The sequence below is a fragment of the Ahaetulla prasina genome, chromosome 1 (assembly GCF_028640845.1).
Source record: "Ahaetulla prasina isolate Xishuangbanna chromosome 1, ASM2864084v1, whole genome shotgun sequence".
Taxonomy (NCBI): Eukaryota; Metazoa; Chordata; class Lepidosauria; order Squamata; family Colubridae; genus Ahaetulla; species Ahaetulla prasina.
In genome coordinates, this window is record NC_080539.1 from 196869382 (window position 1) to 196881552 (window position 12171).

The window sequence follows — 12171 nt, forward strand, 5'->3', positions numbered from 1 at the left end:
AGGTTTCTTCTAAAATGTCTTTCTTCCTTAGCAATCTCTCAAAAATAGTTCATATTTCCAACTTAGTTTCTTTAATTTTTCTGTCCAACCTTCAGGGGTAAGCAATAGTCCATCTTTTCACATCTTTAACATTTATATATACAACAAATAATATTACAAATATCCAAAGTGTCAATTGTAATAATTAAAATCTTCACTTTACCTTACTTATGTCAAATAACATTGTTAAAATTACACCTATAACATCCAAAATATATCTATTATAACAATTACATTCTAATTAACATTACATCCATCTCTTAAATATAATATTTAATCCAAGTTCCTAAATTTTACTATTTCATTTTAATCCACAGTGGGCTATAAGTTCATTGGCGTTTTCTACCTTCCCCTCTTTTTCTGTTAATCTTCCCAAAAACTCAGGAATCTTAAACAACATGTGTTTTTATGTTATCTTACAATCAAGCAAGTAGCAAAATACCACTCCACAAAGGAAGGAAAGGATCCCCATCCATCAAGATAGGAACGTTGCTGATTGGTTAAAGCCGCGTTGAACTGTATATAAGGAGAGGTTTTCCCCAGCCTGGTTGCTGGGTTCACCATATTAAAGAGCTGTTGTCACTACCTCTGGTCTCCAGCCTCGTTACTTCCCGAACTTAACACTGGCGGCGAGGTGGGATCTCGAGGCTAAGGAGCACCAGGATCGAGCTGAGCACGGAAGAACCGAACCCAGCAAACTCAGGGCAGAAGCGGAGATGGCCAGCTACACTCCGCCCGCCGTTGACCCAGCCAGGGAGAAATGGGAACGACATGACCCGAAAGCTTCCTAGAGGCAAAGCGAACTGCAAGGAGTTCCAGACAACCGCAAAGGGCATATTTCCTGAGCCACTGCGGTCCGAGGTCATCGACATCGCGGAAGCCCTGGCAGAGCCAACGCCGTACAATCGGTATCGTGGCAAACTCTGCAAAATCTATTGAAGAACCATTTCGGCAACACCGTCCAAATCGTCGGCGTTTTGAATTTGGGGCGCAGACAGCAAGAGGCGAATCCATCAGCGATTACATGGCAGCCCTGCGAAAAGCCTCAAGGACTGTGGGTACGAGACTTGGATGAGGAGCTGTTAGAGCAACTCATCCGTGGGGTCAGAGACATTCGTTTGCGGGCGGCTGCTATCAAAAAGCAATCTAACGCTGGCAAGCGCTCTGGGGAGCCAGAGCTCATGAGATGTCCACCCAAGCGGCGGAAACCCTACAAAAGCCACTCACGCCAGCAGCGGCAATCAACCCGGTCCACGAAGAAATCCAGACCCGAATCAGGCGAGGATGAGGAAGGTTTGCCTCACGAGAGAAGGGGCAAAGGGACCGGGGAATGCGGAAGTTGCGGGAGGCAACACCAGCGTCAACGATGCAAGTTCAAGGGCGCTACATGTCGGCGGTGCGAGAAGAAGGGCACCTGGCTCAAGTCTGTCGAGCACCCCAACCTTCCGCCCGAAAATTCAAACCAACCAATCAGGCGCGGGATCGGCAAGGCGACCGCGATTGGTCAAAACAAAAGAGCGCGAACTCAAATCGAGCGACCGTGATCATAGGCCGTGCAGCAACCGGCGTCGAAGAAAATCTTCACTAAACCAAAATCGAAGGAGTGCCGTGCCGACTAGAAGTGGACACGGGTCAGCGATCACAATCATGTCCTGGGACACTTTTGCAAAAGCTTTGCCGAGAATCGTAAGCGCAAACTGCAAACACAGCGGACTACGAGTTCCCGACTACCAAGGGAATCGCATCCCTGTTCGAGGGACCACCTCCGTCCGCGTCAGTCGGACCACACAAGAAGACCCTGCCCATCACGATAGTCGAAGGGACCCTGCCAAGTCTGTTGGGACTAGACTGGTTCCGTGCATTGGGCATGGGGTGACTGGCATCTACAGAAGTGACTTTAACCTAAAAGACACACTCATGCGAGTTCGAAGATGTCTTCAAGGACTGCCTGGGCAAGTACAAGGGACCCCTATTTCCTTCAATTTAGACCCCAGGTAGCCCCATTACGGTTAAAAGCAAGGAGAGTCCTTTGCCCTTAAACCCAAGATTGACAAGGAGATAGACAAGCTCATCAGTCAGGGATTCTGGTGCCAGTCGATCATGCAAAGTGGGACGCCAATCGTCACCCAGTGAAACCAGATGGGTCAGTTAGAATCTGCGCTGACTACAACGGCGTTAAACAAAGCCTTGCAAAAGCGCTACCGGTCCCGTGGTGCAACACTTGCTGCACTCGCTGGGGCAAGGCATGTTTTGCCAATTAGATTTGGCCCAAGCCTATCAACAACTACCCGTGACGCCAACAGCGAAGCCCAGACAATTGTGACTCACAGAGGTGCTTTCAAGTGTACCCGGTTACAGTTTGGGGTGAGTGTGGCACCTGGTCTATTCAAAATTTAATGGGCGACTTCTGCAAGGCTCCCGGGGTAGTCCCTACTTATGATGTATTGGTATCAGCGAAAATTTAGAAGAATTGGGGGCGTTTGAGAAAAGTTCTGGGCATTTTCGGTCAGCGGTCTAAAGGTTAAAGTGAACAAATGCCAGATAGGGGTAGAATCCGTGAGTTCTTGGGCTACAGAATAGACAAGGAGGAATTCACCCACTGAAAGCAAGGTCAAGGCAATCCGAAGGCTCCAGCGCCCAAAAACAAAACAGAGCTACAGGCATTCCTGGGTCTAGTGAATTTTCTGCGGTCTTTTTAAAAATAAGGCAACCGTTGCGAGCCTCTACATAAGTTACTGGGAAAGAATACTGCTTGGTCTTGGGGAAAGTCGGAGCTAGGCTTTCAAGCAGTAAAAACCTACTCGAGCGATAGCTTACTGATTCAGTATCATAGCTCATTGCCATTGGTATTAGTCATGCTTCCCCTTACGGGGTGGGGGCTGTGCTCAGCCACAGGCTTCCAAATGGCACAGAATAGCCTTCTACTCCAGAGCGATGTCCTCGACAGAGAGGAACTATAGCCAGTTGGATAAGGCGCTAGCTATTGTGTCAGGGTAAAAAGTTTCACGAATCGTTTTGGTAGAGACTTTGAAATTGTGACAGACCATAGACCACTGTTAGGATACTGGCTGGCGACCGCGCCTGTGGCACTTTCGCCACGATTGACCCGATGGACTATCTTCTTGGCCGCCTATTCCTACAAACTGCAGCATCGGCCGGGAAAGAGTTGGGGCATGCGGACGCGATTAAGCAGATGCCCACTACCAGAGGCGATCAAGACCCCACCGGGACGCCCATACTGTTAATTGACTCTCTGGACTCTGGCCCAGTCACATCTAAGGAGGTGGCTCGGGCGTCATAGGACATTACTTTGAGAACTGTACTTGGTTGGGTACAAGAGGGTGGCCCGCTGCCGGGGCGTTTTAAAGAATTTGTAAAAAGCGTGGGAACTTCGGCTCAGGGTGCCTGCTATGGGGGATAGAGTGGTGATCCCAGAAAATTGAGGAAAAGGGTGTTGGACCTCCTCCACGAGGGTCACCCAGGGATCGTTAGGATGAAGGGTCTAGCGAGAAGCTATGTGTGGTGGCCCTTAATGGACTCAGAAATTGCTGAAAGGGTAGGAAATGCCAGGCCTGCCAGAGTCAGACCGCTACTAACGGCCCCGGTTCGGGAATGGGAGAAACCCCAGGGCCCTGGTCTAGAATACACATTGATTTTGCCGGCCTTCCACGGCCAAACCTTCCTGGTCGTAGTAGATGCCTACTCCAAATGGCTGGAAATCATTCTCATGAGATCCATGACAGCCGAGGCCGTGATCTCAGTCCTCGGCACTATTTGTAACCCATGGGTTGCCGACACGCTAGTTTCCGATAACGACCCGCAATTCACGGCAACCCAATTTGAGAGTACTTGGCAGAAGGGCATCCGACATGCCCTCTCGGCGCCTTTCCACCCTACGACGAATGGCCTTGCAGGCGTTCCGTCCGGGGCGCCAAAGAGGCATTGTCAGACTTAAGCCAGGCGACTGGCAAACAAAAATCGATGTTTTCCTGGCCGTCAACACAGAACCCCTGTGTCACAACCGGCAGAAGCCCGAATTATTAATGGGCGAGCTCAGGTGCCCCCTAGACCGTCTAAATCCAAACTATCGCGGAGGGTTACAAAATAGGAAAAACAAGAGAAATGGACATAGGCGACAGTGTGGGCACACAACTATGGTGAAGGCCCAACCTGGATAGCAGGACAAATCCTAAACAGAACAGGTCCAAAATCATACTTGGTGGAGTTAAGGGCGGCCGGTATGGAGGCGCCACATAGACCAAATCTGACAGCATAGCGAACAATCTGAATTAATGGCCCTGACTATACAATGTTTGATTCCACAGCTGACTCAAACCGGAAAAATGCAGGACTTATCTGAAATTCCGGAGGTCAGCGACGCCCACAGGTTCCAGTAGAAAACAGCAGGGACGACTCTGCTAATAATCCAGGGCCGGATGGCCTAGAGAAGGAGCTGAGAGGAGCAAACAGCCCCTCCGGTCAGCTCGACCCACTCCCAGGGAATGTACTGCGCAGGTCCGAAAGAGTCAGGAGACGCCCAGGCTATTTGCGTGATTACGTTGAAAAATAATATGTAAATAGGGGTAAAGTGTTTTCTGGGAGGGAAGGAGTGTAATGTATCTTTAAATGGTTTTGGCGGGAAACAAGCACGTTGCTGATTGGTTAAAGCCGCCGGTTGAACTGTATATAAGGAGAGGTTTTTCCCCAGCCTGGTTGCTGGGTTCACCATATATTAAAGAGCTGTTGTCACTACCCTGGTCTCCAGCCTCGTTACTTCCCGAACTTAACAGTTTTTACATCAAACAATACACAATTCTCCCTTCCTTTCTCCCTGAAAGGAACTCCATAGGCATAGCATTACTACAGAGAAAACACTGCTCCCTAAAATCACTCATAGATGTCCATTGTTAGGGTCACAAGATACAACAGTGGATGCTGTTAGGGATCTCAAGACCAGGACCTTGAAATGTCTGAAACTAGGCAATGTGTGAAATGATGTCATAAGACATAGAGAAAGATAGTTAAGATTTCTAAAATAGTGTGCTAAAAGATGTACACATACCCCAAACGTGAGAGAGAGAGAGAGTGAGAGAGAGAGAGAGAGAGAGAGAGAGAGACCCCCTCTCTGAATTGTTTCCAAATATATCTATTTGCCAATGCAAAGGCAGGTGCCAGTAAAACAAACCCCTTCATGCTTCCACATCTGCTCTGGAGGATTAAGGGATCTCAGGAACAGATTGGAAAGTGCACCAGGGTTGTAAGCAGAAGAGAACAAAGTATATTCACTCACAGAACATTATGGAAGCTAAGTGTGTTCCAAAATAATTATTTTTCTACATATAGAGAGTCAAACCAATGATGAACACGAAATTCTAAATGTAAGCTGTACCTGTGGGAGGGAGGGGAGGGAGGATTTAACATAGAATAGATACTTAAGGCTTCCTTAGGCTTACAGGACCAATTTCATCTCTTAAAAACAACCATTCCCATACGGGCTGATCTTTCCCACCTTCTATAATGTGGATACTATGCTTAAGGAAACAGAAACAATCTTCCCAGTATTCTGCAACTTGAATGCCTAATATTTTATGCCATCTGGAGTCATCATGAACCACAAGATGAACAACATATAAATTTAACAAATAAATAAATTTCAAATACCAAAAATGTGTTAATCTCAAATTTACTATTAAAAACCCTGATAAATCATCTGAGAAAAAAATGGCAGTTTGATTCCTATCTCCACATTTAGAGAGGAGGCTGACCAAGACAGGCTATCTACATGATCTTCTAACCTCAGGCTTGTCCTCCTGGATTCCATTTCATTAAAGTCAACAGAAGAGTAAGTCCTATGCAGCCAAGATTTTTAATGGCAAATAGAAATGGGCTCAGATAATATGAATGGTGGCAACAGGTTGGTTGCCATTAGTATGGAAATGGAGGTGTCTTTGTTCCTCTATTAAAAAAGACAAAGGCTACATGCAAATGAAAAATCATAAATGACAGGACAATAACACCCCAAAATACAACATTTTAACAAACTGAACAAATAAACAGCTTTAAGTGGAAAGAGAAATATTAGAGTTTAAATATTTATAATTCTAAATCAAGGCAATTAGTTTATATCAGCTGATTTCAAACATTTCAAAATGATTAGCTTTCAATTAGTTTGTAAAAGCAAAAAGAATCCTATTAATTTCTTTCTAAGTAAGTGTATGTGTACAAAACTACCTGAGTTTACTGCTTTAAAAATACTCCTGGTTTTTTTTCTTAATCCCTAGAGATGGAAATGGAGGAGGAAAAGTAGTTTCAACATATACAACCAAAACCTGCATGTAATTAAATTCATCAAATCAAGTACTATTTAAAAAATGTGTATTTTACCTCTTATGAACATACTAGATAATAAAAAAAAGTGAGAGTGATTGGAGGATTAGGGGATATATACCATAATTTCTATACTTTATTTAAGAAAATACTAAAGAATTGTGCTGTTACTACAATTACATTATTTTTTAATTATTCTATAAATAATTTCTACTATCCTTTTCAAAATAATGATTTTGTCCTAGATTCTGATGGTTCGTGATATTATGTGTCAGAAGGCCTTTTATTTTTCAAAGAAGTGTAATCAATCAATAATTCTACTATTAATTAATTAAATCTACTCTTGAATAATTCTAATAATTCAATAATTTTGTATATATTCTATATATGTAGTAAAGTGCTACAAAATATGTTTTCCTCACTACTTCATATTAATAATCTGTTTTTTCAGATTGCTTCAGTTTTTTAAGTTTAAAGTAAGTGAAACAATGAATACTCCAAACAAGCTTTATCTTTGGTTTCACTATTTAAAATAATTATTATTATTATTTATAAATCAAAGTCAGCTCCCAAAATGGCAATATATACTAATTAAAAAGAGTTGAGATAGCTTACTTATATGTTTACAGATATTTTAAAAATATTTTTGTCTATATAGCATATGAAATAAGGAAGGGAGACATATTGAATTATTTTGGTCTCTTCAGTTGATATCATTGAATCAATTATATATACTTAGAAAAACAGCACTACTAATTTCTTGCAGTGCTCTGATGCATATCATATTGGGGCTACCAGAGAGAATTGCAAGTTTATATCCAATAGTGTGCATCTTTCTAAAGATTTCAGTTTGTATTTCCTTTTCCACATAGTAAATAACAGATTTGCCATTGAGTCTATCAGTCACTGACTGACACATTATTGTTATCAGTACACAAAACCAGTACATTGAGTTTTGTAATGTGAACTTGAAATTCATTATTAATAAACCTGCTCACCACACAAATTATATTCAAACATATCTTGGTTAATCAAGAAGATCACTTCTCAAACAACATAGGTCCTCCCACATATCTTAAAGCAATAGGAGCTCTTGTGAGTAAAATTCTACTCAACAGGAATGATGGATTCTCAAATATGGCAGAAAAAAAGAAATAATGCAAAAACTGGAAGAACAGCAGAAAAAAGCAATTGTTTGCAGACATTTCTTGGCATTGTCTCTAGTGATCAAAAGTTCTAAGGTAGCTAAATAACACTGGAGATGGGACTCCTGTTGCTCTACTGGCACAGGACCTATATGACCAAGCCACACTGGGATACAAAACACAACTAAGGAAGTGTTCACCCTAGTAGACACAGTTAACAATGTCATCCAGACATCAAACTGAATTTGAGTTTGACACTGTTGTACTCACAATGGAAAACTGGTTGACAAAAATGATGAAGCTCACAGAATTGGCTAATTTAACTTCCTTGATCAGAGAAAAGACAATATCTACATTTATGGTTGACTGGAAACCCCTTATAGACTTTTTGCATGAAACTGAAAAAATGCACTTATGACTTTTGGTTTTGATGACTAGTGAAAAATAGATAATAGTATAAGTGAGCTTTTTGCTGTAAATTTAGAGTAAGAGATAAATTTGTAATCATTTTTATATTTGCTGCAGACAAAACCCAAAGCTTCTTTTCATTTCTTTTCATTCTTTCTCAGTGTACTTGTTTTTTGTTTTCTCTTTTTTCTCACCATTTTCTATTAGTTTGAGTTAGTTTTCATTTTTGCTTTAAAACTTGTAATGAAATCTATTTTAAAAACAAAAATGTCTAAAAAATGTCAAGAAAGATTTGTCTTATTAAAGATAAAGCTTTAGAACAGCATACTTGGAACTAAATATAAAATTAGGTTATTTTTCTTCAATATATTCTCATCATTATGAACAAAATCTTTGCATGAAATTATCAAGTGGATAAATACTTTTTATAGGCTGTATTGGAAACAGACCAGAATAAAGATGTAGATATAAGATAGAATGTACATTTCTCAACCTTTTTAGTAGCACAATGTGACTGCAAAATAAAATTAGTAATTACATAGTTTCATAAAGTATTAATCCAATAGCAGATTAGGATGGCAGAATGTAAATCTAATAAATAACCAAGTATGAACTACTAACAAAATGTAATAGAAGGTCCTCTTTTATATTAGCTTGGCTTTGTTCTATGTCTAATTAGAACTATAAAATGTAAAAACATGGGGAGGGAGGTTTAAAGTTCCTAATAGGTACATATTAAACAAGACCATCCATATTTCTAAAGACCACATTTTAATGCATTTTTTCCCATCCAGTTCCAACAGGCTACCAGCCTATTTCTTGATTAATTGTTCCCTCTTGCACAAAGATCTGAGAATCCTTAACACCACACCCAAATTCCTTCTGTTTAATCTCCAAACTCTCCCAAATCTAGATTCTCCCAACTCATTGAGCCTGGTAAACTACACATTTTACTTTCCAACACATGTTGATGCCACAATAATATAAAAATAACTATTGGTAGATGTATCTTGTTCTATAAAATGCACTAATTCTTCAGTTTGGTCAAGGGTTCAAACATTAAACCATTCAGCTTTATGTACATCAACATTTTAAACAGCATGTTTTTACATATATACTCATAATTTTTCAATGTGATTATTAATTGAGGCTCATTTTGCTGAATTTCTATTGAATGTCTAATCTTATTGTCTTATTAAAACAAATTAACTATCAGTACTTCCTAGAAAATGGAAACCATGAAGAAAATATTTTAATTGAATAACTGAAAATGTTTAACTTCTGTCTCCTCATTTCTTGCTGCATCCCTCCAATACTGAAAACTTTAGGATAAAATTTTAATTGCTATAACCAGAGATACAAAGTAAAAAACATAAAACCCATTTTGAGAACATATATTAAATAGAAGTTAGTCCTAAGGTCCTCAAAAAATCCTTCATACGTGCATCTACTATATTAAAACTGCTGCAGGGAATTATTTTTAATATTATTTTAATATTATTTTTAATAATATAGCGTTTATCCAAAAAGGAATCTTCTAAGAAAGCTGCAAAGGAAGTCAAGAGCAAAGATTTTTAATTCTTATTTAAGTAATTGAATATAACAGATATTATTTTAGAGTAAAATTAGATTGTCATCCCACAAGTATCTTGCCTAGCAACAAATATAGGAAATATTACTAACTAACAACATTTTCTAAAACTGTAATGAAAAGTTAATTCTTCATGTTTTGACCATGCAGAAAGAATTCTATTAGCAACAATGGAGAACTAATGAACAAGCACTGATTATAGTTTCCATTTTTAAAGAAGGTATTCAGGAAACTGATCAACAAAATGTATCAAAGCTTGATAAAGATCACTAGCTAAACCCACTTATCTACTGCACATCTGCCACACCACATTATCCTACTGTTCAAGTGTCAATTTTGCATTTCAATGCAGTAGCTCCATCAGATTAATGCCCAAGACATTTCAGCTGTGTGGCACATAAGTCAGTGGACGTAGGGAAATATTATGCATGGTCTGTATCATTGACACTAAGCAAAGGAAATGTGATTAGTACCAAATTGTATGTGACAGGGGAATCGGAAAGCTGTCAAACACAATGACATGGATTCAGTATTTAGAAGGTAGAATGGGGAAAATAAAAGGAGCGGCCAGTCTGGCTCACAGACAGCAATAACACAGAGCAGCTATGATAAATTAATTCATTTACTTATGAAAAATTAGAAGCTTCCACATGCAGCTCTCATTTATATTCCTGTCAATCAGATTAACTAAATAAAAAGCCTGTAAGACTCAACATATTTCATATGAGCAAAGGAGAAAAAATATTTTTGCATTTAATTAATTTTAGGGGGAGAGGGGAGAAAGCTAAAGTTAGACTCATTAATGAATTTTTTTTTTGTATTTTGATTATAAGCATCAAAAAAACATTCTTATACAATGCTTACGCAGTTACTCTGACCAAGTCGAAGGAACTTGCACAATATAAAAAGCTTATATCCAGTACAGCACTAATGTAGGAATCCTAACAGGCTTGGTAGCTGCCCTTTTATTTGAATAAATTCGAGTTTTCCTATCTTTCATCTCAAGGAGTAAGATATTGTGTTGCTGAAATCCCAATCCATTCTCTCTAAGACGCTCATTGCCAGGGTAGTTTGGGTGCCAAACAATCCACTTCAAAATTTGTTTCAAAACTTAAAAAAAAAAAAGAATAGAGAGAACATCTTCACATAATCGCCAATTAGCCTATAACAATCTTCATATCCATTTCGCATTCAACACAAGAAACTCCCTTGCTAATAGTTCAGCAAATTATTAGCAGTGAAACTGACATCCAACATGCATAGTTTTTGTGTCCAGATGACATTTTCACTTAATAATTGTAAGGAATGGCTTCCTTCATATCCCCAGGTTGTAGGAAGGATAGCAAGACCATGGCCAATCAGTATGTTGTCTTTCATCTAGAATTTGGGTTCTGCTGAATTAAGTCTAAACTTTCATTTCATTTCTCAAGTAGACAGCAATTTTACTGTTGGAGAGAGAAATATGTCAGAGGAATAAAACAAAAAGATTATTCAAATTAAGAACTGACTAAAAAAGACAAATTCAATTGAACTGTCTTTTAATTTTGTGACATCTTACTGTCTATACTTCATAAATAACACTATTAAGCAGGAGCACCTCAGAGTAACCGACCAACATTTTAAAATGTTCTACATAGACTATTCATGACTGTTAGGGTTGTAACAGTTTTTATCTGATGCACATTTTTCTTCTAGATACTAGAAGACAGGAAATTATAAATGGTACTTCAATTGATAGTGTTACAAAATACAATCAATCAAACTTTAAAATTAGACTTACCAGCAGCCTTAATCTATACTACCAAATTTTTAGCTGATAGGTTTTTTTCCCACTTAGTACAACAAAAATGAGTTTGCATAGGTGGATAATTCAAACTGAAAGCTTCCAAACAAAACAAAAATCAAAGAGAATCTGAGATTCTCCTCCTGCAAAAGGTACTAATTGTAAAGATTTGTATATTCAGTTTGGTTATTTTGCAACTCAATTTACCAAAATTATGCACCATTTTGATTGCTTATGTGAATGTCTTCCAAATATAGAAAAAAAAGCCTTGTTATGCTATGAAGTTGAAGTAATCACCAAGTAATGAGAAATAATTCATCTATAATGATATTGCAAAAAGCTGGATTAATTTATACTTTATTTTCCTTTCCTTTGTATTTCAACCAGTAAGTTTTTTTTCAGTTGATAAGCTTGTGCTGTGATTAGAATAGAATAGAACAGAATAGAATAGAACAGAATAGAATAGAATAGAATAGAATAGAATAGAATAGAATAGAATAGAATAGAATAGAATAGAATAGAATAGAATTTTATTGGCCAAGTGTGATTGGACACACAAGGAATTTGTCTTGGTGCATATGCTCTCAGTGTACATAAAAGAAAAGATACGTTCATCAAGGTACAACATTTACAACACAATTGATGATCAATATATCAATATAAATCATAAGGATTGCCAGCAACAAGTTATAGTCATACAGTCATAAGTGGAAAGAGATTGGTGATGGGAACTATGAAACGATTAATAGTAGTGCAGATTCAGTAAATAGTCTGACAGTGTTGAGGGAATTATTTGTTTAGCAGAGTGATGGCCTTCGGGAAAAAACTGTTCTTGTGTCTAGTTGTTCTGGTGTGCAGTGCTCTATAGCGTCGTTTTG

At 38.9% G+C, this 12171-nt stretch overlaps 1 protein-coding gene across 3 annotated transcripts in view; it reads right to left on the reverse strand.

The window, feature by feature from the left end:
* The window catches only part of PARD3B (par-3 family cell polarity regulator beta), a 603755-nt gene that overhangs the window by 462499 nt on the left and 129085 nt on the right, over positions 1 to 12171 (reverse strand). The gene's annotated exons all lie outside the window — the stretch shown is intronic.